Here is a 27,549-nt window from a genome sequence, read left to right on the forward strand (position 1 = left end):
TTATGGTGTAGAGCTTCAAACTTTGGGTTCCTTATGTACCACCTTTTTCCCGGTTTGAATGAGGTTGTTTTTCCCCCTCCATATATCAGTTCTTTAGCACTTCCCCAAGGATTTTGGAGGAGCTGCGTCACTCCCTCCCATCCCCCTTCCCCCTGTTGTGTCTCTGTCCTTTGAGAGATTTACAGGCGGTGGCTTTTCAGAATGCTCACCTCCATTGTGGTTTGAACTGTTTCCAAGATGTTGGGTTCTGCTGTGCCACTATCTGCACTCTTGCTTCTTATGGTCCTTGATGCTGGCTCCAATGGCAGTTTGTTTTCACGGCATCGGGTTCTGCTCTGCAGGTACCAGAATGCCAGCATCTTTGCTCTTACTTTGAGAGGTACTTGACACTGTCCCTGTTGGTATCAATTTAGCCATTTCCAGGGTCTCTGACTTTTGGGTTCCACCCCTCTTCCATAGGTCAGCTACTTCTTTATTCCAGAATGCCTGACATTGGCATATTTTATACAGGCTTGTTTGGCTCAGGCAGGAGCACAGTATTGGACCATTCATTAGCTTCAACGAGTGTTCAGTGCGTTCCTCTGGTGTCAGGCAAACACTGGGGGTTCACTCTTATGATTTACCCCTCAGTTGATAGACTTTGCAATGCTGATGCTTGCTTTACTAGTTTTGGCTTTTGTCTTCTAGGGACAGAGCATGGGCCTTGCGTCTCCCTAATGTTAGGGCTTAAAGTGGGCCTCTTCTTCTGGTGGGACAGACCCCCAAATTTATTTTCCACAATGGTAATTTAAATGTCCTTGTTTTCTAATGCAGAAGAGTCCTGTAAAAATCCCCAAGCTAAGGTCTTTGCCTTTGTTCTGCTCTTTTCGCAGTGGCTGCTTAGAATTTGTTGGCATCAGTTCCTGCACCTATTTCCATCAGAAGAGCCTGACTTTGGTGTGTGGTTGCAAATGATATGAGAGGGGGATAAGTGGTCCCTTAGGGATGCTATCTCCACGTAGTCTCCTCTGACAGATCACTTGTAATCACCTTGGCTACTTTCCTGCTGGGCTCTAAGTCTGAATTTAGTATTGCTCTGACAGAGCACCGCAGTAGTGCTCCTTTTCCGTATGTCATACCACATTCAGAGGCCTCACTTTTCTCATCTTTTAGTAGGCATTCACAAAAAGGATGTCAGCATGTCTTCCAGTTTGTGTTAAAGGGAGGTGAGTAAGTTTCCTAGTTGAGTTACTTAATAGGACAGGTCTGAAGCTGCTGCTGTTTCCATTGGGTGGCTGCTTACTTCAGTCCTTGCTGGGTTTTGTTCTTGCGCCTGATTTTCCATGCACAGACATAAGCTTGCCACTTCCATATGGCTCTGCATGGTTTTAGGCCAGTTGACTGCTGTCTCTCACTTCACTTTCCAGAAAGACAAAATGATGTAGATAACCCTTATCCCACTCATCATCATGCAGTTATCGGTGGCTGATGTACAGAGAGTGTCTCTTTGGTTTATGGCTTGCTTGCCAACCATCTCCTGATCTTAAATCCAAACAAAACCAAGTTACTTCTCTTCTACCCAACCAATAGATCTCCGACTGAAAACTTCACTATAAAATCCAATAATGGGACCATCATCTCCCCAGACACCTATACAAAGCTATTAGGAGTAAACATTGACAATAAACTCAGATTTGATATACATATCAACCAAGCTATTAAGTCAGTCAACAAGAAACTTGGGACCCTATATAGAATTAAAGCCTTCCTTACCCCGAATGCCAGGGCAGCCACAGCCCGTTCACACCTTCTCTCTACCCTACTATATGCCTCTCCTGTCCTCACTCACCTTAACAAATCTGATCTGGCCAAGCTCTCATCCTGCTATAATCACATTGCCAGGTTCGTTACAGGCCTACCCTACAGAACACACCACTGTACTAACCTGAAACAGCTTGGATGGATAGAATTCCCACACCTTCACCAGTCCCAACTCATAGAGGCCTTCAAAATCCTTAAACAACCTGAGAATACCCCAGCACTAAATAACTTAATGACTCCCTACTCCAATCTAAGCTGCCTTCGCTCAGCAAACAGACTCCTTGTCCAAACAACTAAATCTCTCAACCTAGGTGGTGACGCGCTATTTGCCAACACCACTGGTAAAATATGGAACTCTCTCCCAAATAACATCACGCTTGCAACTTCTCTAAGTCAATTCAAAAATAGTCTAAAACTCCACTTCAAGTCACACTGGCTATGTCCTTGCTCAAACCCAGACTAGCTCTGTGCCATTAACTAAAACATAAACAACTAGCTAAGATGATAAGTACTTTGTATACTGTGATAAAGAAATATGTATCCTGTCTAACGCTGTCATTATACTGCCTACCGTCCTTGCTAATATGTTATTAATGTTACATTTGTAGTAATCTCAGAAATAGTAATGGCAGTCTTGTACTTGTATGTAAATAGCCTATGTTTTTGTTAAGTTCTTTCAGCTCATTTACTGTACCTAATTATCAATGTAACTCTGTTGGAGCTTTTCTCCCCGGGCCTCCGCTGAAAAAGGACATGTATCCAGTCGGACCATCCCGGTTAACAAATGTAAAATAAAATAAAATAAATAAATAAATTTATCTCTTTATTAGCTGAGGAGTTTTCTAGTTTGTTCTGTGAGATTTCCATTCTTCTGCAGTACTTTAACCTTTGGCAACCTATCTAAATATTTATTGTTATTTCCTTCTTTCTCATTTATTTATATTATATTTTTAAACTGCATTTTCATTTATCCCTCTCCCTCACTATCCCTTCTAGAGAAATCTTTATTTTCCCCTGTTAACTGTTTAATAATTTTTGCTACCCTTTTCTTAAATACCTTTCTTTTTAGCAAGTAGGTAGGAAGTGTCCATTTTTACTTCATTACCCTGCTTCTTTATCTTGGTCTTTATTGGTACACAATCTGAAATAGTTTTTGGATGGGTCTTCCCATGTTCCTTTAAAACGTAGTTTTTTGCCAGGCTAGCCCAGTTTTAATACCTTGGGGAGTATGTAAATTCTGTCAAATCTCCTCTTATACTTCCATTTGAAATATTCCCATATATTTCTTCAGAAATCTACCTTCTTCTTTGTTTCTCCTCCTAGGTTCATAGGTAGGTATTGACCCTAGGACCTATATAAGCCTAGTCAAACTGGCCATAGGGCCTATATAAGCCTAGCCAAACGGTACCCTGGCTTTTGCCACCCAAGAAAATTATTTTCCTGTGCCCCTGTCGAGCAGAGCCACAGAAGTGATCCACGGGGTGAATTTCCTATCTCCCATCCAATCATCAAGATTTTTCTTGAAGAGTACTAATGAGGAGTTTTGTTTGATGTAGATAGGTAGTTTGTTCCAGAGTATGGGAAGTCCCTTGGTACATTCTCACTATTGCAAATCTGGTAGTCGTCCCCCAAATAAAAGTACTCCATGTTGAAAGATTATTTCTCCTAAAATTCTAAGTTCCTTAATAATAGCTTCAGGTGGAAAATAAATACTATGCAGTGTAATCCTACTTCCGTGCCAGTTATCCCTAATTACTGCAAATCTACCATTATTGTCTTTTCTCTCATTGTTTATGACTATAGGAGCGCCTCTAGCTATCAGTTGCCCTCCATTTTACTTTGTCCATGATAGTATGCTGAGTAGCCATTCTGAGATCCTTTCTTTGTGAAATTCTAATGCTCATTTCTATTCAAATGAGTCTCATGTAACATTACTTTTTGCCCCAAAGTCATCTTTATGTAATTCAGTGCTCTTTTGTCTATAGCTGGAATGCCATTTTCATTCCATGGTAAAATTGATAAGGCAGCCATTCTGCACATATTCTGCATGGATGTTCATTTGGATGTACATTTCCAACTTGATACTTATGTGCACACACTAATGCTTGGCATACTAACCCTGTATGCTGTTTCCTCTCCTCGTACTCTGTCATTTGTGTTCCACCTTGCACTGACACCATCTGTCCTTGTCCTATATCTGTTTGCCTTCTTGAAGTAAAAAGCAACTTGCTTCAGCCTTAAGTAGTAGTGTACTGGTTACCCTAAAATGATCAAAGTAAACTGTGCGCTGTTATATTTAATAAGTCATTATTGAGGCTGCCAGGATGGAAGTACCTGCAAATGTGTTCACTTTTGTCAGTATCAAACTTTTTCACCGAACGTCTTATTACTTCCTTTTGAAGAAAATACTTATGATGATTTGATGTTGTCCTTGTCATTCTTACACACGAATGGGGCTCAGTGTATACAAAAGACTTCAGATCCTAACTCGAGCTTCTCCTTTACCCACAATGCTCTATTCTGACCTAAAACACATCAGATCTCATTTGCTACAATTGTGGTAAGATGTAGGATTCTTTCTCAAGCTTTTAAGGGACTTTGTCAAAATTTACAGCTTATTCTCCCTGAAACCTTCTCTTTAGTTTTAGATGTAGTTGTTCCTTCCTCCCTATGTAGCCATCCCTGGTGTTAGAGAATGCACCTTCTTGTTTCTTCCAATGTTTTGTTTCACTGTTGCATTCCTGACTTGTGGGATTTCCTGTCATGGAAGCCCTTGGTTGGCCCGACTACCAGAGTAACATTTTTCCCTCCTCCTACAACTGGCAGACACCCTTTCCTGACATCAGAATACTAATGGAGTCCACTGACATCATGACCTCAGTTCTTTGTTGCCGTCGGAGCCTGAAGCAGACATACAGGAAGTGTGCATCAGTCAGTCCATGCCAGAGTGAATACTTCAGAAAGCTAAGTACCCCATTGGGGAATTCTTTCTTTTTTGTTAACTGTCAGAGAAAGTTAACCGTCTCCATTGTGGTAAAAAATTCCATACCGGGACTTCTACTCCCTCTGTGTGTTACCTGTTTAGGCCCAAGCCATAATGTTTCTAACTGTCATTTCTGCACCCGATTCAATTTCTGAACAATTCGGCGTAGGACAGTTATTTTAGCTAGGTTCTTTAGCGAGTCCTCAGTTTTTCCATGTGTTATGGCATCCACTGTTCGTCCCAAGACCGTAGATCTTCCTAAGCACAATCTAATAGCCCTCCAGGGCTGATTATTGTAAAAGTCAGTGAGACACTTTCACAGCTCCCTCCTGTGACTGAGGTGGTGGAGAAGCCCTCTAGTGAGACCCTTTTGGAGGCTGATATGCCTTTGGGCCCCTCAACATCAAAACCAGCCGTGGATCGATGTTCTTCGGTCGGGTCCAAGACTGCTTTGCAGGTCTCAGCTTCCGACGAACACGGCACTGCCATTATGTCTGAGTATTCGGGCTTCCAATGTCCTTGGATCTAAACAAAAAACTACCCCTAGGAAGCCATCTTCTTTCCATTACAGCCCGTAGTCTCAGGCCTTGCAGCAAGATTTGTTTGATTTAGCAGATGATCTGTTTTCCCTGGTTAGGGGTAGACATTCTCTCCCTGAACATTTTGAAGAGGATCCCTCTCTGCCGTTCTATGAGGAGTCTGTTTCAGAGGAAACTTTGCCCTCTGCCTCCCATCCTGAGGATCTATCCTTTGGGGAACATTTTCACTGGGCAGGGCAAGTTTATCCCCAATCTAAGAAAAGAGTCGGGGAATTTCTCCACCTCCCAGAACTTAAACCTCTGGCAGTTCCCCTAGTTCTGGAAGTGATTGATGATGTGTTCCAAGAATCCTCTTTGAAACCAGACTCCCTTCCTCCTGCACCCAGGAAATCTGGTGGATTCTACAAGGGTTATGGATTCACATAAGGACCTTTTTAAAAACCCTTCATCAGATCCGGCGATATTTGGTCTTGGATCCAAGGGTGGCCAGACTCAGCACATCCAAAAAAAAACACTACCCTGTGATAGAGGGCAGAGGCCTTGATAGATTTGGCAAGAAAGTGTATACCTGTGCCACTCTGGGCATTAAACTCCCATTTCCACACATTAAAACACCAAGAGGCACTACTGGAACAGATGAGGCAAAGCTTTTAAACAATGAAAATAAGACCGTATCCAAAGAAGGATAGACATTTGTAGCTCCACCTCACAAGTAATCAAGCATTCCTTACACTGTGATTTTGATTCTTTAGAGACTGCCAGCAGAGCTGCAGCCACTGGGTCTGTCATCAGGAGGCCCACATGGCTAAGGGAGCAGGCTGTCCCGAAGTATGGCAAATCCAATCTTTTGGATACCCCCTTGGATAGTGTGTCTTTTTGGCCCTGAAGCAATAGCTGTGCTCAAAAATGTGGAGGAGAGAGAGAAATTCAGGCAAGCAACCAAAGATTCCCTGCAGGTACAGCCCCCACGTTTCAGCAGAAGCTATCCCACTAAGCTCTGGTCCTTTCCTTCCCAACCCAAAGCAGGACAAAGAATGACCCTCAGGGCAGGGAACCACAGTCAGCTCCAGGAACCCGGGCAAAGCCACTCTTCTTACCCAACACCAGGGACTCCCACTTCTCAGGTCCCTGGCAGGGAACACTTGTGACTTTTCTATGGCACATAGTCATCCCTCCACTCCAGCCATAACCTGGTTTCAGAATTGAAGAAAAGACCGGCACTTTTGAAATTGCCATATCATCAACTCAAACCAGTGACTACTAAATATCCTTTCCAGGGGATATCGCCCAAAAGCTGTTCAACACCATCTCTAAAAAGAAGAGGCCATTTCACATAAGAATACACCAGGTGAACAGGCCTCAGTGGAAGCCGCCCCTGCACATCTAATAAGAAAGGGATTTCTCCTCAGCACTGTTCAAGGTGTTCTTATTCCTGCAGTTTGCCAAACTCAGGATGCTGGCCCTTCACTCGCTCTTACCCAGTTTTTTCTAAGGCTTCCCTGGGGAATCCAGGCCTAAATCATCTATTCTTGCCTATTTTCATACTAGAATCAAGCTGAGAACCCTTTATCTTTTGAGCAAGTGCCAAACGTTTACTATTTAGCACATTGCCCCTTTGTCTATTTTAATGCTCCCAGGGTAGTCACAAACTCTTAGCTCCTCCCATTGCCTACTACTAAAAGCAAGAGTTCATATTTACCCCTACCTGGAGGATTTCCTTCTCCTGTTCGCAAGCATGGCTCTATTCAGCACAGCCCGGATGCCTACCCAGCCCTTATTTACTTCCCAGGGATTCACCATTAGTCGCCAAGGATCCCAAACTCCACTTATAAACAGAATACTGCTCTGGACTCCACCCTTCTTGACTCCAGACAAGATAACCCCACCTGACCAGTAGCTTTCTAAAATCTATGGACAGCACTCGTCTTACAGCCAGAAAGTTTCTGTATACACTGGGTTACATGGCCTCTGTCATCTCCCTGCTTCCCCTGGCCAGGCTGCACATGAAATTATAGTGGTACCTCAAAAATGTGTGGGGCCAGCACCCACCCACCATCTGCCAAGATAAGGCTGATTCTTTTCCCAAAAGGCGTGTCTGCATGGTGCACCAAGGCCTGCACTCTGATCCCAGGCTTGCCGTTCTGTTTGCAACAATCTCAGCTACAGATTCCTCAGAAACAGCTTGAGGAGCTCTCTTGGAACACTTAAAAACCCCAGTGGAGGTGAATAACCACATAAGCAAAAAGGTACTTCTGACTGCACAGAGGGCTTCACTTAACACTCAGCGAAATTATAACCAAGGGTGCTAGTCATTCAGACTATGCCGCAGACATTTGACTAAGAATAAGGGGAAACCCATTCCTGCCCACCTTATCGCTTGACTATAGGGATGTGGATCACTGCTTGCCCCAGATTACCTCATTGGATGGCGTCTGTGGACTCGGTTCCCCTCTGGTGTGCTCTCTCAGTGAGCAGACACAATCAGAAGAAGCCTGGAGATGCCCACAAGTGGCAATTGCATCTTGTGTATTCTGTCAGCATAGCCGAGGAATAGGGGACCCCCACCGATGAAACTGTCCGCCACCAGTATAAGTGCACATTTGGAAAGGTTCTGTTCCAGGAACAAGACCCTTTTAGCTGGAAAACAGATTCCCTGTCATTCACATGGACAGCCCCATTCTTTTAGGGTGCCCACTATGCCCCATTTCCCAAGGCTCCACCAAAAATCAGAGAAGAGCAGTCAAGGGCCATCCTTATAGCTCCGGATTAGCCAAAGCCCTAGTACTTTATTCTTCTGAGCCTGTCCAGCTCTATCCTTGAATATTACCTCTGACTCTTTACATTCTCACTCAGAGGAAGGGACACTTCATACTCAACATTCTGCAAACCCTCTACCCATCAGTTTGGAGGATGCCTTCCCCTTCAATCTATCAAAATGAAGGATACTCTAATCTGGTAAGGGGGGTCTCGCCCTGCATATTAGGTGCAGGACACCCTAGTAAAAGCCAGGAGACCTAGCCCCAGCAAATCTTGTGCAAGAACATAGAAAGTTTTTCTAACTGGGGGTATACAGCCTAACCAGGGTCCCATCAGGGCCTAGATCCCTGTCAGCTTGTCCTGTTTGGTAATTCTCTCTGACAGAGACCTCTCTCGCAAATCCTTCTGTATTCAGGTTTCAACTATTTCTGCCCACTTTTTTTTTCATCTCATCCCTACTTTCTCTCACCCACTGCCCAAACAGTTTCTTATTAGGGCCATCCACTTTAAGCCTCCCAGGAAACCTCATGCATCACCTTGCAAACCAGCTTTTCTCCTAGAATGACTTACACCTCCTTCACATTTAAAATTCCTTGCATGGAGGACTACTGGCTTACTATAACCACCTCTTCAGCTAGGACAGTTTCAGTAACCCTCGGGCCTCAGGGCAGTGGCACCCTTTTATTATCTTCTGTTTTGACAGACTCCCTCTCTTAGGACTCATCTTTCCTTTAGGCTAAAGGTGTTTCCTTATGTCTAACAATGCACCTCTCTGTCTTCTCTTCAAACCTACAATACAGGGGTAGGGAATTCTGCTTTTCTCAGACATCCATAGGCAACTATCTTACCAAATGGACGCAACAAATCCCATCCGAATATCTGACCAACTGCCCATGACTTTTGCTAGCAGCACTAAAGAAAAACCTATCAGCAGGCAGACAGTTTCCAAAAGGATCTCTCTCTCTCTCTCTCTGTACCACCTTTTTGTTACATTTATCTTGTAGGGATCACACCCAAAACTGATCCACTCCAGTGGAGCAACTAGGTCTTCCACTGCCTTGTTTTGAGGTTGCCATCTGGTCTTCAGTGCACACTTTCTCCGTACACTAAAACTGTCAGATGAGTCTTTGTCCAAAGCAGGGTTTACCTCTTATTACCCCACAAATCTTCCTCTCCTCGCCTTACTTCATCATCCTCCCCTCTTTTTTAACTTTGGGAATCATCCTCCATGTCAGGACTGCAACAGTGAAGCACGAAGAACATAGTACAGTTGTGTAGACTTACCATAAATGTAGATGATCGAGTGTACTCAGTGTTATAGTGATGTCCTTCAAGGATGCATCTGCAGTCCTAACAAATGGGTTGTCCTGTCGTCAGGCAGCCCTTCGGTCGGCCGGATTCCAAAGTCTGGGTCTGGCCTCGGCTGGTGTCGCACTTCACCCGACGTCATCTCTGCTGGTCTTCGGGTATAAAGGCATCAGCCGATGCCATTTTCCTCAGTCTTTCTTGCCGCGTGGTGCCCGAAGCAGAAGCTGTTGGCAAGTGCCGGTCGGTCAGATCCAGAGATTACTACTACCGAATACTACTTCGAAGACTTCTAAAAAGCTAAGTACCCCGTTGGGGACTCTTTCTTGCCTCAGCCGATGTCAGAAAAAGTGAATAACTGTTTAACTTGTGGGAAACAAATACCTCATAAAGATTTCCACTCTTACTGCTTACCTTGTTTAGGCCCAGACCACGACGTAGCAGCCTGTTTAGCCTGTGCTTCTTTCAACCGACGAACGCTTAGGCGTCGGTCGGAGTTTGCTGAACAGTTTTTCGGCTCAGATTTTGCGTACATTATGCCGTCGGATCCTCCGACTTCTCAAATTGTTAAGAAACGCATAGAAAAAGACCGACACTCGCGGTCCGCGGTTTCGGCCGAAACCACGGCTAAGCAAACCGCGAGTGTCTCGGTTTCGGCCGAAACCGAGCAAACGGGTCAATCTTCAGCCGAATCCATGACTACTACCGAGGCTCCTGCTACCCTAGTTGAATCGGCCTCTGAAATTTTACCTATTAATGTGGTTCCTCTAGACGTATCGGACATCATCCCTTTGGATGTCTCTACCCCAGCACGTGGTGCTGCTAGGCCTCCTGCAGCCATGTCTATTAAGGCCTTTGCCAGGGCTAAAGCAGCAAAATCTGCTAAATCTGTACCTGTTAAGCCCCCCTCACACAGGCCCAGTTCCAGTTCTCAAATGCTTACTCTGGCAGAGGATCTCATCTCTTTAATAAGGGGATCCCAATCTCACCCAGACAGGGCCTCTCAGCCTCCAGAAAAAAGACCTAGAGCAGAGCCCCCTGAGCCAGTGTCCTCAGATGATTCTTCTGATGATTCAGACAATACAGACCACCCAGAGGCTCCTTTTTCTACTTATGAAGATTCCGATGCTGAAGAATCTATTCCTTCTGCCTCTCCACCAGAGGAATTTTCCTTTGGGGAAACCTTACATGCCATGAGAGAGCAATTCCAATGGCAGGGACAAGATTTCTCTGATTCAAGAAAAAGGCTTAGGACCATTCTACATTTACCACAACATAGGCCCTTAGCTATACCTCCAGTTCTTCCTGTTGTGGATGATGCATTTAATGATGTTTGCACTGCTCCTGATACTTTACCTCCAGCCCCTGCCAAGCCCGATAGGTTTTACAGGGTACCGGACACTCATCACCACCTATACAAGGCTCCCCTTGCAGATCCTGAGACTATCTCCCAGGGGCCTAAGGCAGTAGCCTCTACCTCAGCAAAACCCTCTCCCTTCTGAAAGGGAATCCAGGTCCTTAGAGAGATGGGGTAAGAAAGTTTACACCTCTGCTACTCTCTCAGCTAGAGCTTTGAATTGTCAGTTTCATATGATCCAATACCAAGAGTTTATGCTTGATCAGTTAACTAAGAAACTGTCCTCTGATGATTCCTTAGATAAGAAATATGTTTTAGAAATGGTGAATAACATTCAGCAGGTTAGTAACCATTCTTTAAAATGTGGCTATGATGCACTGGAGGCTTCATTTAGATCAGCCATGACTGGCACAGTTATAAGAAGGCATGCATGGTTGAAAGAACAGGTCTTGCCGGATCATGTTAAAGCAAAACTATTAGATGCTCCTATGGATAAGGTCAGTCTATTTGGTTCTCCTGCCCAGCAAGTAATGAAGAAAATGGAAGAGAAGGCAAAATCTGTACAAACAGTTAAAGATTTCTTACAGGTTCAGCCCCCAAGGTTTAGCAGGAACTGGCCTTCCAAAAATTGGTCCTTTCCAGACTCCTCTAAATCTCAGAGAGGCAGGAATAGACGTTCCAGAGGCAGAAATCAATCCAGAGGAGGTGCCTACAGAGGATGCCAGTGGCAAGGCAATAACCAACGAGGCACAGACACAACCACTGCCACTGCAACAGGACAATCACAGTGACTTGGCTCTGACACCGCCTACCAGGGAACAAATGGCAGCACCCTTAGGCGGAAAGTTAGCCTTATTTTCAAAAAATTGGCACTATATCACAAGAGACAAGTGGATCTTGCAAACTATAGACCAAGGCTACAGGTTTCATTTCCACATTACCAGAAAAAAGAGGAATGCCAAACCTACCTCCAAACCAAAAAACAGAAGCTCTAAAACAGATAGCCCAATTAACAAAGATGAGAGCTGTGGAAAGGGTACCACCTACAGAACAGGGCAAAGGATTCTACTCCAGACTCTTCCTAGTACCAAGAAAAGAGAAAAGTTGGAGACCTATTCTCGACCTGTCCGCTTAAACACATTCATCATTGTTCCAAAATTCAAAATGCTGACCCTACAGCAACTTCTTCCCATGCTGGGCAAGGAGTGTTGGCTGGTAACTCTAGATCTCAAGGAGGCATACCTGCACGTCCCCATACGACCAAATTGCAGAAGATACCTCAGATTTCTTGCAGGATCAGAGCATTATCAATTCTCAGCATTGCCCTTTGGCTTATCTACTGCGCCCAGAGTATTCACAAAATGCCTGGCATCAGTAATCGCTCATTGCAGGCTACAGGGAATTCAAATTTATCCATACCTGGACGACTGCCTGATACAAGCGGACAACAAAAGCAAACTGACAAAAGACTTACAAAGAGTCATTTACTTACTACAAGCCCTGGGATACACAGTCAATTTAAAAAAGTCAAGACTGATACCATCCCAAACAAGAACATTCTTGGGTGCGGAATTGGACACAGTAAAACAGATGGCATTCCTAACTGCAGAAAAACAAGAACAACTCCCTCTTTACTTCTTGGCATTAACAAAGCAGAACAAACTAACAGCAAGGAAGGTACTGCAGGCCTTGGGCTTCATGGCATCATGCATAATCCTGGTCCCCCATGCCAGACTGCATATGAGAAAGCTACAGTGGTACCTAAAGAATTTATGGTCTCAACACAGGCACAGCTTAGAAACCGAAATACCACTAATCCCATGCCTGAAACGAGTTCCTATGGTGGGCTCAAGCATGCCAGTCAAACCCAGGCTTGCCCTTCCACAACTTTCAAGCAAGCCAAACCATCACAACGGACGCCTCAGACCTAGGTTGGGGAGCACACATGCTGGACAAATGCATACAAGGATTATGGACTCCAGACCAGCTGCACCTGCACATAAATCAAAAAGAAATGCTGGCAGTAAAACTAGCAATCCAGAATTTCAGACCATTCCTCAAAGAAGGCCATTTAATGATAAGGACAGACAGCACCACAGTCATGTGGTACATCAACAAACAGGGAGGCACTCATTCATACCCCCTATGCAGAATGACTCTGGACCTTTGGAATATGGCTCTGAGCTACAACATCCAGTTACAGGCAATATTTGTACCGGAAAAGAAAACATCCTAGCAGACATGTTAAGCAGAACTACCTCGGATGCTCACGAATGGATGCTACACCCGGACATCTTCAAGGCCATCACAAAGAAATGGGGAATGCCACAAATAGACCTATTCGCATCCCCACTCAATCACCAGCTCAAGAAATTCTGCACAAGGACATACCACCCACTTGCATGGAAGGTGGACTCTCTATCCTTCAGTTGGAAAGGCCTGACAGCATATGCATTTCCACCTCTTCCTTTGATGCACAAGGTACTACTGAAAATCAAAGAGGAACGTCCAAGGATAATTCTGATAGCTCCAAATTGGCCAAGACAACACTGGTATCCATTGCTGAGGAGCATGTCTCGGGGGAGAACGTGGACACTACCCCTGATGCCTTTGATGTTAACTCAGAATGACTACAACATCATGCATCCAAACCTAAAAACTCTGCAACTGACTGCCTGGAACATTACATAACAGCAACTAACCCAGTGTTATCCCAAAGGGTTAAAGACATTATCCTTGAGGCCCGCAGACCTTCAACAAGAAGGAACTATGCAGGGAAATGGAAAAGGTTTGTCATTTGGAGTACTGAAAGAGGAAAAGATGCGTCAAAGATAGATATTGCTAACATCCTGGAGTACTTGGCAGAGCTTCTCCATACAGGCCTGTCCTATTTCTCCATCAAGATACATGCATCAGCCATTTCTGCAGAATACAGCTTCGATCCCCCTGTCTTCTCACATCCTCTACTCAGGCAGTTCCTCAGAGGAATCAAGAATGTAAAACCTCCTAGGAAACCACCATTACCAGCATGGGACTTGAACTTTGTGCTAGAAAAATTGACACTCCCTCCATTTGAACCAGCAGCAACAGCAGATCTTCAACACCTATCCTGGAAAACTGCTTTCCTACTGGCAATTACTTCAGCAAGAAGGGTTTCGGAACTACAGGCCTTAATGGCAGTACAACCCTTCCTAATCTTCCATCAAGATAGAGTGTCCATGAGAACTAATCCTACATTTATGCCTAAGGTGGTATCCAGAGTGTCTCTACACCAGGCAATCCACCTACCTACCTTCTTTCCCAATCCACAGAACAGGGGGGAAAGACTGCTGCATACCTTGGATGTACATAGACAGTTGCGCTACTGCCTGGACAGAACCAAGGGCAATAGAAAAACTGACCAGCTTTTAGTAGCTTATGCAACAGGAAGGGAAGGAAAAGCAATTTCCAAACAGACAATCTCCAAGTGGATAGGAAATTGCATAAGATTCTGTTACTCCTACCATGGAAAGCAAATTCCACAGAACATAAGACCTCACTCTACAAGGGCTACAGCCACTACCACAGCTTTCTTACGAGGAGTGGCTACCAAAGACATTATTGAGGCGGCTACTTGGACCTCCGTGCATACATTTGCCAAGCATTACAACTTACCTCTATACTCCAGATCCCGAGCAGGGTTTGCCACTGCTGTATTGCAAGGGATCCTAACTACACCATAATTCTTCTTCCTCCTCCCCTAGTTTGGCTATGGTATTCTACCCATTTGTTAGGACTGCAGATGCATCCTTGAAGGACATAGTACAGTTTTGTACCTACCATAAATGTAGATGTCTGAATAGGATAGCATCTGCAGTCAGGATTACCCACCCTCCTTCCCCTCTGTGGTACTCCTAGGGTATTTACCCTCCTAATAGCTAGCTGGGGGGGGGGTCTCTTATGGTGTATTTGTTTGTATATATGTACATACATGCTTATTTTTTTTTTTTTTTTTTTTTTTTTTTTGTTTGCCTTCTACTTTTTTGGAAACATTGGCATTTATCCAAAATTTAGCTTTCCAAGAGGGCAACTGGCATCTGGGGCAAGAAACACTGAGGAAAATGGCGTCGGCTGATGCCTTTATACCCGAAGACCAGCAGAGATGACGTCGGGTGAAGTGCGACACCAGCCGAGGCCAGACCCAGACTTTGGAATCCGGCCGACCGAAGGGCTGCCTGACGACAGGACAACCCATTTGTTAGGACTGCAGATGCTATCCTGTTCGGACATCTACATTTATGGTAGGTACAAAACTGTACTTTCTTTCCCTCCCTCCTAGTATATTGACTAGGCTGCCATTATTTCTGCTATTTCCTTTTTTTCCTAGGACCCCTGCTCTTCACTCTTGCTTGCCTAGGGATCCCTGCCGTGATAATCTGACCTTCACATTCTGCTCTAGCTAGGGGGCTGTGAACTCTGAGGGGCAAGAAAACAACTGAGGTCATGACGTTGGTGGACTCCATTTGTACCCTAGTGTTCTGACGTCAGGAAAAGGGCATCTATCAGTTGTAGGAGGAGAGAAAATTTTACTCTCTAATATCTACATTTATGGTAAGTGTACACCGCTGTACTTTCTGATCGTTTCTCTCATCTTCCTTCTGTCTCTCTCTTGTATCTAATTTTCGCTTGGGGGGAAGGATCGATACTTTTTTTGTGGACATATCTTTAGTGCGTCTATTGCCAGTGACCTGACCATCTCAGTGGTCAGATAGACACATCAATTTAATTCTAAAAGGCTTGTTACTGGTTTCTTCTGGGGCTCAAACCCTCTCAAAAGTACTCAAATCAATTTCCTCTGATTCTGTGGGAAGTCTTAGAGGTCTTCCTTGCAGCCACCAAAAAGGGAAAAAAAAAACTAGAAGGATTTTAGATCCAACCACCTCAGATCCAAAGTACCTAGAGCTTCCTCCAGATCCCAAGTCCTCCTTGGATCCGCTGGCTTTGGCACCTGTGGTGATCTTCCCCTTACCTGTTACTACTTCATCAGATCCAAACACCTCAGATCCAAACCCTCCAGGGCCGCCTCTGGATCCTAAGTCCTTCTCAGATCCAACAGCTTTGGCTCCTTTGGTGATCTGTCCCCTTATCTTCTATGTCTTCCTTTCACCCTAACCTTTGGATCCGATAGAAGTCATGCTACAGACTATGATCCAAGATCTAGATCTCCTTCCCTTCCCACTGAAGTCCCTCAAACAGATGTGGATAGGATGATGTGGAAAATTCTCAGGGGCTCAGATCCATATGGGGTTTTTGTCAGCACTGTCCTCTCATGGGTCCAGGAGTCTGCCACTAAGTCAAATTTGTCTGACCCAGGATACAAGATCCCCCAAGAGGTTTGGGATTGGATCCAAGAAAGGTACCATCTTTCACTCTGGTATCCCTGACCGGTTCTGTTCAGTTCCCTCAGATTAGTATGGGTTTTTGGGATGCCAGGTCTGAGGGGTTTGGTTCAACCCCTACTTTGTCAGATCCGTCCCTTCCTGACCAGACCCTTGGCCATGGAATGTGTGTTTCCCCCTAGGGCTCAGATCCAGGGGTGGCCCTTACCTTCCTTCCTTGGAGACTTCAGCTCTGAGGGAAGGGAGTAGAAGTTTCACCTGGTCCGTCAGTTTTCAGTTTTATAGCAGGACTCTTCTCAATGCTGTATGAACTGTCCTCTTCTATCTTGGATGCAGTACTGGCTGTCCACCAGGACAGCCAGTACTGGACAGTCTCCAGACAGTGTTCTGAGAGGAATGTCCCCTATCTTCTGATACCTTTTTGCAACACCCCACAGAAGAAACCCCTCAGAAGAGAATGTATAAGAGGAGACACTCAGGCTCCCCCATGGAGTCTCTCACTGAAGAAAAGGATTCCCCAGACTTCCACCCTATGACGTCTCCTTCCTTTGCAACCCAATGGAGCACAGGAGTCTCTGTTGATGCTGCAGTGGTGGCAGAATCCACTAAGGAGGAGCTAGATAAACAAGCTCCTCTGTCCATCCACCAAAAATGGAGTCCAGAGCAATGGACAGACTTGGAAAGCAAGTGTTCACCTCAGATACATTTTGCTTTGAGGTCATTTGCTGCTTGCATACTTCACTAGACTACAGAGAGTTGTGATGGGGAACTTTTCAGTACTCTCCCAGACTCCATGTCTGAGGAAGATTTCGAAAAGGCTTACTCGCAACTGGTCATTTCGCTGCCCATTTCTAGTGTCCCAATAAGGCTGATCTCCCATGCAGTGAAAAGTGCCTTTGGAGCAGCCGGTTCAGGCGTGATCATTAGAAGACATGCATGGATGTGGCTATGCGACTGTAGTGTTTCTCTTGATGGCTGTTCCTTGTTAGGGTCATCGGTAAAGATATTCTTACTCGCAGTGAACGGAAGGGGAACGTTCTGCCATATGTATTGCGTTTTCTACTCCTCAAAGGCTCTTTTCTAGAAACATGCAAGTGATAAGATGGTTCTGAAAATCTCAGGGACCTTTCCAGGATTCACGCTGGGAAACTTCCTCCAGAGGCAGAAGAGGAAATTTCAACAGAAGACATAGCCCTAGAGGCAGCCGGAGGGACCACAGAGTCAGGGCTTTAGAGACTACCCTTCTGATAGGCTGTATCAGCACTCCTAAAGTGTTGTCTGACTGCCCACCTCTGGGGGCAGTCAGGGGTAATTTCTCTTTGCATTTAGATGCCTGGACAGATGTCATAAAGAAATTCATGGGTGCTAAACATAATTTCTAGAGGTTACTGCATCCCCTTCTCCTTTCCCCCTCCTGCCCAAAAGAAGAAACTTCCCAACGTTCCATTTGGTTAGATGGAAGATGCAGTTCAAGAAATATGAAAGCTGCTTCAAAAACGAGTCATCCAAGAGGTATCACCTCACCAGATGGGATTCAGAACTTTCTCTCTCTCTTTTTTTTTTTTTAAGTGCCAAAGAAAACAGGGGACCTAAGGTCCATTCTAGTTCTAAGCAACCTGAGTCAATATGTACAAAAGGTGGAGTTCCGAATGGTCACAGTTCAGTCCATCTTGCTTCTTCGGCACAAAGACGATTGGATGTGCTCTGTTGGTTCTGCAGGATGCGTGCTTTCACATAAAAGTAGGCAATTCAGGGGACTTCTATACCTTTGTCTGTGAGCCACTCATTTTCAATTCAGTGCGCTACCTGTTGGAATCCCTGGAGATTTAAGTGAGCTGCTATGATTACCAAGCAGTTGGTAAATACCCTGGGGGCAATGGTGAGTCCAAGTGTTCCATACCAAGGAGATTGGGTTTTCTCGCCCATCTAAGCATCAGCTGCTACAAGCCAGGGACTGCTTGCTCTACATCTCCAGTAACTTAAAACATCTTCATAAACCATGCCAAGTCGCACCTAGCCCCAGTACAGACTCTGGGATTTATAAGGACTGTCTTCAATGCTGCAACTCAGGTGGCTTCCTTACCTCTCCATCGCATCATATCCTTGAGGCATTGAGTGTGGTCTGTACTGTTTCACCTTGTCTCCTTCAGCGGGATTAGTACTACATGTTCTAGACTCTGCATCCACTGCCGTACTTCTAGTCCCTTTAGCCAGATTCTTTATGCGTATCCTTCAAAAGACATTGGCGGTACAGTGGTCAATACTCTACCAACACTATAATTTCGCTTAAACCTCAACCCTAGCTGCAAACACCATATTCGCTGGTCTATTCCTGCATGGGCCATTTACTCTTCTGCCCACAGTCATCACAGTGGCCAGCTACACTTCCCAACTGAGGTGTAGGGGCATTATTTGAAAAGATGGTCCAAGGCAAGTGGTCCCCTCTGGGGACAAAATTGCATAGTAACATCCTAGAGATGTGACCTGATGTTCTTCGTGTTTCACTGTTGCAGTCATTCCATTTGGGTAATCTGCTGGCAGGTTGCCCTCAGTCAGCCTGCATTCCAAAGTCTTGGGTCCTGCGTCGGTTGCTGTCTTCTCTTCCATGATGTCAGGTCGTCAGGAGTATAAAACATGCAGCCGACGCCGTTTTCTTTAGTCTTTCTTGCCACGCGGTACCTGAAGCAGAAGCATTTCACAAGTGCCAGTCAGCCGACTACTGAAATATTCGAATTTGAGTTTCAGACCAAAGTCTTCAATAAAGCCAAGTACCCCATTGGGGAAACTTTTTTCTTGCTTTTTACCGATGACAGAAAAAGTTAATAATTGTATTACCTGTGTGAAGCAAATATCTCGTAAGGATTTCCATTTATACTGTATTCCTTGCCTAGGCCCTGATCACAACGTGCCTAGCTGTCAGTTTTGTGCTAAATTTAACCAACACACTGTTAAGCGTTTGTATATTTTTGCATCAAAGTATTTTGGAAACAGATTTACCTACCCAGAAATGTCATTGGATAGCAATCCGACTGCCGGAGTACATAAAAAACGCAAAGATAAGGACAGAGAAAAGCAGTCGAGATCCAAAACCGATGACGAAGCTTCTCCTAAGCCAGTCACCAGTTTGACGGTACTCAGTGAGGCGCTTTCGCAGCCCCTGATACCCGCTACCTTCGAGTCGCAGGCCTCTAGCGACACCCATGTGGAGTCCGGCATGCCGCAAGATACTCAGGATATTGGACCGACTGATTAGGTTCATAGGTTTATACTAGGCTATCTGCCCTAAGGCATTTATAAGCCTAGCCCAAATTTTTGTGGTTTACGCCACCCCTTATATGAAAAAATACTGTGCCCATTAGTTTGTTGTGCCTCTGTCCAGCAGTGACACAGAGATGATTCCCGGGGTAAACCTACGATCTCCCATCCACAGGTCTAGATTTCTCTTGAACAGAGTCAGCGAGGTGCTCTGCCTCACATGGACCGGGATTTTATTCCACAGCATAGGGAGTCTCTGAGTGATAAATCTATCCCTCCAGCACGTCCTATTTATATCAGTGCTAAGGTTTAAGTCGCTTGCTGTAGTGGTTTTGGTGGATTTGGATTTTTTGAGGTGGAGCATGTCCATTAATTCCGGGTTGGACATGGCCTTGTATGTCAGGCACATGTCACCTCTGAGCAGACGGTATGCGACTGAATAGAGCTGGAGTTTCTTCAATCTGGCAGCATATGACAGATTTTGGAGTCCTTTATCCTTTTGGTGAGAAACTTGGGGGTCTCTCCAATTGCTGCAGATGTCGGGTGAGATACATCCCGAATGGGGCATTGTACTCGATCATTGGTCTGATAAGTGAAGAGTACAGGGGAACAATAACCTCACTAGATCTGGATGTGAATCCTTCATGATCAGGTGGGCAATGTAGAAGGTCTTTCTAACCACTTTAGCAATGTGAGTGTCAAAAGAAAGGCCACTGTCAACCTGGGTCCCCAGGTCCCTGATAACCTCTTCTGTGCTTAGTGGATTGCCACCTGTATGGTAGCTTGGGGTTACCTTGTTTTTCCCGAAGGGTATGACTATACATTTTTGGCGTTTAACTTCAGGCCATGGCTCTGGCACCAGCTATCTGTTTCCGTGAGTCCCTTCTGAAGGATATCCGTGTCTGATGCACTTTCCACTATGGCCCAGTTTGCAGTCGTCTGCAAACTTTGTCAGCCAAAGTCCTCCTATGTTGGCCTGTACTTCTGAGAAGTAGATGCCAAACAATAGGGGGCCAAGGACCGAGCCCTGTGGGACACCACTTGTGACCGGCTTGGAGTCTGACACAGCGCCAGCAACTCTAACCCTGTGGGTTCTGTCCTTAAGCCAGTTTGCAACCCATCTTGTGACATATGGGTTTACATTTAAGCTGGTAAGTTTTTCTACAATACCGAGTGGGGTATTGTGTCGAAGCCTTTGCAAGGTCAAGGTAGGCTGTATGGACTGCCTTTCCTCATCAATGGCCTTGGTGACTGTTTCAAGAAGTCGACCAAGTTCAAAAGGCATGATCTTCCCTTGACAAAGCCAAACTGGGTCGGGTCCAATGTCTGCAAGTCCCCTATATCTTTGTTTATGAGCTCCATTATGATCCTCTCCATAGCTTTGCAGACTAGACTTGTTAAGCTTATGGGGCGGTAATTACCAGGGTCCGAGGCCGCCTTTGTGGAGTGGGACAACAGTTGCCGTACGCCACTCCTTGGGCACGTATCCTGTGGTAAGGCTGAGATTAAACAGCTGCCTTATCTGCGGGTTTAATTCCTCATTTAGCTCGTGTATCTCCCTCGGATGGGTCAGAAGCCGCTGAGCAAGCACCGGCTTCTGAGGGTGTATTCAGACCTCAACATTTGTATATCAAACCGACAGCTGCAAAACCAAAGACAAAAGCAACTTCTAAGACTAAAAAACCAACGCATGAGCCACGTGCACAGGCCTCAATGCCTAAAAAACAAATGATCAAAATGGCTGAAGACCTTATTACCTTGATCAGGGGTACCCATCCCCCTACTGATAAGAGGCCTAGGCAAGACACTGATTATGAATCTTCAGATCAGGTTTCTATTTCTTCTGATAAGGAATTATCTATTCCTCCCTATGAGGACTCTGATGCTGAGGAGTCTATTCCATCTGCATCTTCTCCTGAGGATTATTCATTTGGCGAAACCTTGTATACTTTGAGGGAGCCTTTTCACTGGGAGAGTCAAGATTTCTCAGAATCAAAAAGAGACTCTGGGATTTCCTTTTCCCTCAGCACAGGCCTTTAGCTTTCCCCCTGTTTTAGACTTTGTGGATGATGTGTTTTCGGAGTCGAGCTTGACCCCTGACTCCTTACCTCCGGCTCCCAGGAAGCCTGATGGATATTACAGGGTCCCTGACTCGCATAAATTCTTATTTAGAAACCCTGCTGCTGATCCTGAGACCATTTCACAGGGTCCAAAGGGAGTTAAGGCTTCAACAGCAAAAAATCTTACCCCCCCCCCCTCTAAAAGATTCAAGGGCACTGGCAAATGGGGAAAAAAGGTTTATACATCTGCAACCTTGGTAATCGGGGCCTTAAACTGTCAATTTCATATGCTTAAATACCAACAACATGTTATGGGATTGCTGAAACAGAAAATGATGTTGATTTCAGAATGTGCAGAAAATAGAGTTGCAGGAATTATTGCATGCAGCTGAACAAGTTTGAAAGCATACTTTGCAATGTGGTTTTGATTCCTTAGAGGCCTCCTGCAGGACAGCAGTTACTGGATCTGTGATTAGAAGACATGCCTGGTTAAAGGAACAAAATTTGCCTGATCATGTTAAAGCTAAATTTCTAGATGCACCTTTACAGCATGATTCTCTGTTTGGCATTAAGGCAGAAGAGGTTTTAAAGAAAATGGAAGACCAAGCTAAGTCTATGCAAACTGTTAAAGACCTTTACAAGTGCAGCCACCAAAATTCAGTAGACACTGGCCTACGAAAAATTGGTCCTTTCATGTGTCAGACAGAGCTCAGAGGCAAATCCAGACGCCCTAAGGGTTCCAGATAACCAGGCGCAAGATTCATACAGGTCAAAACTGTAGGAGATAAAGCTCAAAACTACAGAAAGCCATCCCAATGACTTCCCTCTGCCTACACCAAGCACTTACCTTTTGGCAGCACCCATAAGGGGAAAATTAGCACTTTTTGCTCAAAATTGGCAGTTAATAACCCAGGACAAGTGGGTAATAAACATCGCATCACAGGGATACAGATTCCATTTCCACACTCTGCCAATGGCAAGTGGTTGGCCAGATCTGCCAAAAAATCAATGGGCAGAGGCACAAAAACAGGTTACGTCCCTCGTGGATATGAGGGCCATTCAGATAGTACCAGAACAGGAAAAAGGACAAGGTTTTTACTCGACTGTTCTTGGTGCCCAGAAAGGACAAGGCCTGGCGGCCAATACTGGACTTATCAATTTTGAACACATACCTGGACATTCCAAAATTCAAAATGCTGACTTTGCAGAAGCTTCTGCCCATTCTGGGCAAGAATGCTTGGCTGGTGACTTTAGACCTAAAAGAGGCATACCTGCATGTCCCAATAAGACAATCGTGCAGAAGATACCTCAGATTCAAGGCTGGCTTAATGCATTACCAATTCTCTGCACTGCCCTTTGGCTTATGTACTGCGCCCAAGGTCTTTACAAAGTGCCTGGCACCAGTAATTCCATTTTGCAGACAAAGTAGTATGCAAATATATCCTTACTTGGACCGACTGTCTCATTCAAGCAGAGAACAAGGACATTCTTCTTCAACACCTGACGTTTGTGAAAAGGCTTCTAACTTGCCTAGGGTACACAATAAACAAAAAGAAATCACAACTGGTACCCTCTCAAAAGATAACATTTCTGGGTGCAAGCTGGAATACAACTGCCCAGATGGCTTTCCTCACGCCCGACAAGCAAAGGCAACTGACTACTTACTTCAAACTGATGGCAACAAAAACCCAGTCTTCTGCAAGACATATTTTGCAAGCTCTGGGCTTCATGGCATCCTGCATCCTACTGATTCCATATGCAAAACTGCATATGAGGAAACTTCAATGGTACCTAAAAAGTTTATGGAGTCAACATTCTCACAGTCTGGAAACAATGATTCCTCTCATTCCGTGCCTGCAACAGGAGTTTCTATGGTGGGCAAAGGCCTGCCCCCAAAACATGGGACGGCCATTCACTCTATCCCCTGCCAGCCAAACCATAACAGACGCATCAGATTATGCCTGGGGGGGGGCCCACATGGCAGGAAGATGCATTCAGGGCGTACGGTCACCAAAACAAATGCATCTACATATCAACCAGAAAGAGATGTTAGCTGTTCAAAATGCCATAGCAGCCTTCAGGAACTTCCTTCATCCAGGACAACAACTGATAAAGACAGACAACACCACAGTCATGTGGTATGTAAACAAGCAAGGGGGCACACATTCATACCCCCTTTGCAGATTAGCCATGGCACTGTGGGGGACAGCTTTGACCTTCCAAATACATCTTCAAGCTCAATTCCTGCCAGGAAAACAAAACACTCTGGCAGACGACTTAAGCAGAAACCTTGTGGATCCCCACGAGTGGATACTAAATCCACAAGTCTTCAGCATGATAACACAGAAATGGGGGGAGCCCAGACATCAATCTATTTGCCTCTCCTCAAAATTATCAGTTGAAAAGATTCTGCACAAGGACTTATCACAGACAAGCATTGAAAGTGGAAACCTTATCCTTCAGTTGGAAAAACCTATCAGTTTACGCCTTTCCTCCTCTGCCTCTTCTCCCTAAGGTCCTCCTAAAAGTCAGACAAGAGAAACCAAAGATGATACTAATTGCCCCGGACTGGCCCAGCCAGTACTGGTACCCAATCCTAAAGAACTTGTCTCAGTACCCAGCTTGGACCTTACCTCAAAGACCTCAACTACTGTCCCGGCATAACAATCATATCCTGCACAGCCAACTACAGACACTGAACCTGACAGCATGGCTGATCAGGTAGTAATACAAACAGCACCTCTCAGTAAAGCTGTGATGGATGTCATTTTGGAAGCCAGAAGGCCTAGTACTAGAAAATCTTATGCTGACAAATGGAAGAGATTCTGTGCTTGGAATCAAGCACAAGGAACTTATACAGCAGAACCAAATATTCCTCAGATATTGCAATACTTAACTGAGATGCTTGACAAAGGCCTATCTTTCTCATCAATCAAAATCCATGCCTCTGCCATTTCTACAGTACAGAGCCACCAATCTTTTACATCCTTTACTAAAGCAGTATCTTAGAGGAGCCAAAAATTTAAGGCCTCCTAGATCATCACCATTACCTGCATGGGACCTCAATTATGTGTTGGAGAAGCTCGCACTGCCTCCATTTGAACCAGCTGCTACTGCTGATATAAAGTTCTTATCATGGAAAACAGCTCTGCTACTAGCAATTACTTCAGCAAGAAGAGTTTCAGAGCTACAGGCCCTCATGGCTGTAGAGCCTTTTATCATATTTTACCCGGACAGGGTGTCTCTGAGAACAAATCCTACTTTCATGCCCAAGGTGATTTCCAGTGTGGCTCTTAACCAAACAGTTCATCCGCCAACTTTTTATCCTAATCCGCAGAACAAAGGGGAGAGAATTCTGCATTCCTTGGACGTACACAGACAGCTAAGATTCTACTTGAGCAGGACTAAAGCTCTAAGAAAGACTGAGCAATTTCTAGTGTCATATGCAGCAGGATCAGAAGGAAAGGCTATTTCAAAGCGGATAAGCCACTGCATCCATTTCTGCTACTTACACCATGGTAAACCTGTGCCCAAAGGCATTATGTCTCATTCCACCAGAGCTGCAGCTACTTCAGCAGCCTTTCTTAGGGGAGTACCAACCAAAGACATTCTAGAGGCTGCTACTTGGAGTTCTGTTCACACCTTTACAAAGCATTATCATTTGTCTCTCTACTCTAAGTCCAGGGCAGGCTTTGCCACTGCAGTGCTGCAGGCCTTATAGCCGCACCTAATGCTGTTTAGCTCCAGCCTCCCAACCATAGCTTTCGGATTCTACCCAAATGTGATGAGTGCAACAGTGAAACACGAAAAACATAATACAGCTGTGTACACTTACCATAAATGCAGATGTTCGAGTGTATTCACTGTTGCAGTCCAGGTTACCCTCCCGCCATCCCCCTGTCATTCTGGAGTTTATCTTTCCTTCTCTATCTTCTACAACCTATGTGGTGTATTTGCTTGTAGATGAAGGTAAAGTTTATATTGATGCATGTATGTATGTATGTATGTATATATATATATATATATATATATATTATTTTTTTTCCTACCTTTTTGGGGGCAAGAAAAACTAAAGAAAATGGTGTCGGCTGCATGTTTTATACCCCTGATGACCTGGAAGAGAAGACAGCAACCGACGCAGGACCCAAGACTTTGCAATTCAGGCCGACTGAGAGCAGCCTGCCAGCAGATTACCCAAATGTAATGACTGCAACAGTGAATTCACTCAAACATCTGCATTTATGATAAGTGTACACAACTGTACTTCAGCATTGCAAGCATTTCAGGACATTCTCCCTCTAGGGACTTTTGCAATTCAGTATGTTAGAAGTCTGGTACTTCAACAAACAGGAGGAACAAGATCTTATCCACTGTGCAGGGAAGCCATGAGGGTCTGGAAATGGGCCCTTGCTTCAGACTGCTTTCTCGCTGCAAGACGTGTCCTGGGGAAAATCCAACACACTAGCAGAGAGGCTCAGCAGATCCTTTCTGACGCCTTGAGTGGTTTCTCAATCAATCAGTAGCGAATATGATCTTCAGCCGCTAGGGTCAACTTTGCTGTGCCCTATTTGCTTCATCCCTCATCTGCAAATGCGACACGTATTTCGCTGTGATTTCCCCCTCTGCTCAGAGGGGGAATCCCTGAGACATGCTGTGATTCATGATTGGGCCCCGGGTCTCATGTATGCTCACTCTCCTCTACCTCAGTTCCCTGAGTTCTTGCAGAAAGTAAGCAGGCTGAATAGCTCCACCATCCTCATTAATCCCTTCTGGCATTGATAGGTTTGGTTCCCTTTACTGTGGTCTCACTTGAGATGCCCTTCATGGATACTGGATCCCAGTCAGTATCTCCTGTCTCATGCATTGAGAAGTAAACATCCCAAACTCCTCACCCTCAAGCTAACTGCATGTTTTCTCCCCTTCCAGTAATAGTCAGACTGTGCCTTGCCTCCCTAGTGCGTGATTTTTTCTTAGCATCCCAGAAGGCTTCTACTAAGAAAGTCTACAGGGACAACTGGAAAAGTTTCTCTATTTGGGCTTCCGAACAGACTATCGACCCCCTTTTCACCGCCGTTCTCCTCCTTTTGGCAACTACTTTTAAAGATGGATCTAGGTTTTCTCTTCTATTAAAGTTCCGTTGACAGCAATTTCTGCTCTCAATGTTTTAATCATATTTTTTTCTCTGGCTTCGTGTGGATTATGTAAAGCCTTCATAAAGGGCATCATTCTCCTGAGACCCCCCCAGTTAATGATTCCTGTCCATCTTGGGACCTTTCTGTAGTTTTTCAGGGTTTAATTCAGAAACCCTTGGAACTGGCAGACAAATGTAATATGAAATTTTATATTTGGAAAACCATCATCTTCATAGCTGTTACTTCAGCTAAATGAATTTCTGAGCTTCAAACCTTGTCAGCTAAGTCTCCTTACATTATTTCTCATGAGGACACACTGGATATGTCTACAATCCAACACTACCCGTCTCCCTAAGGTGGCGATGGGAGAATAGTATTAACGAGCCAAATACAATTTCCAGTTTTCTTTTCAAAATTTGCAAACGAGGGAGAATACTTGCTTTACCTTTGTGATGTGCACAGGCAATTGCGTATTTACTTTCACAGGACAAATCAGTTTAGGAAGTCCAGTTGACTGTTTGTATTCCTTTCCTTTAATCGTCTGGGTCAGGCTAGATCTAAAATTGCACCAGCCAAATGGATTTCTGTTTGCATCTCCTTAGTTTATTCTCAAAAAGGACCAGATTTACCTCAGCCCCCTAGAAGTCGCTCCTCTCAGTTTTGTGGTTACTTCATCTGCCCTTTTGTCAAGGACTTCCACTGACTATATTTGTGCTGCAGTTACTTGGTGAAAGACGTGTACCTGGTTGCACATTACAGATTGAACATTGTTTCCAGAAATAGAGCTTCTTCTGGTTCAATAAGTTTCTGGCACATCCTTCCGTGAGGGCCTCTCTAGGGTTATGTAGCTGGGGATTCTGCCCCATTCATGAGGAAGAATGAAAGGGCAGCATCAGATTTAGGAGTTATGTACTTACTGTAAATTGGCATCTGTGTTGTCCATTTTCATTTTTCTTTTGTTCCTCCTGTGCATCCCCCACCTT

General features: G+C 44.8%; 1 protein-coding gene across 1 annotated transcript in view; it reads left to right on the top strand.

The window, feature by feature from the left end:
• Positions 1-27,549, top strand: part of PIK3R2 (phosphoinositide-3-kinase regulatory subunit 2) — a 1,862,656-nt gene that overhangs the window by 1,510,030 nt on the left and 325,077 nt on the right. The window lies entirely within an intron of this gene.

The sequence above is a fragment of the Protopterus annectens genome, chromosome 13.part0, assembly GCF_019279795.1.
Source record: "Protopterus annectens isolate FY-2018-M chromosome 13.part0, PAN1.0, whole genome shotgun sequence".
Taxonomy (NCBI): Eukaryota; Metazoa; Chordata; order Ceratodontiformes; family Protopteridae; genus Protopterus; species Protopterus annectens.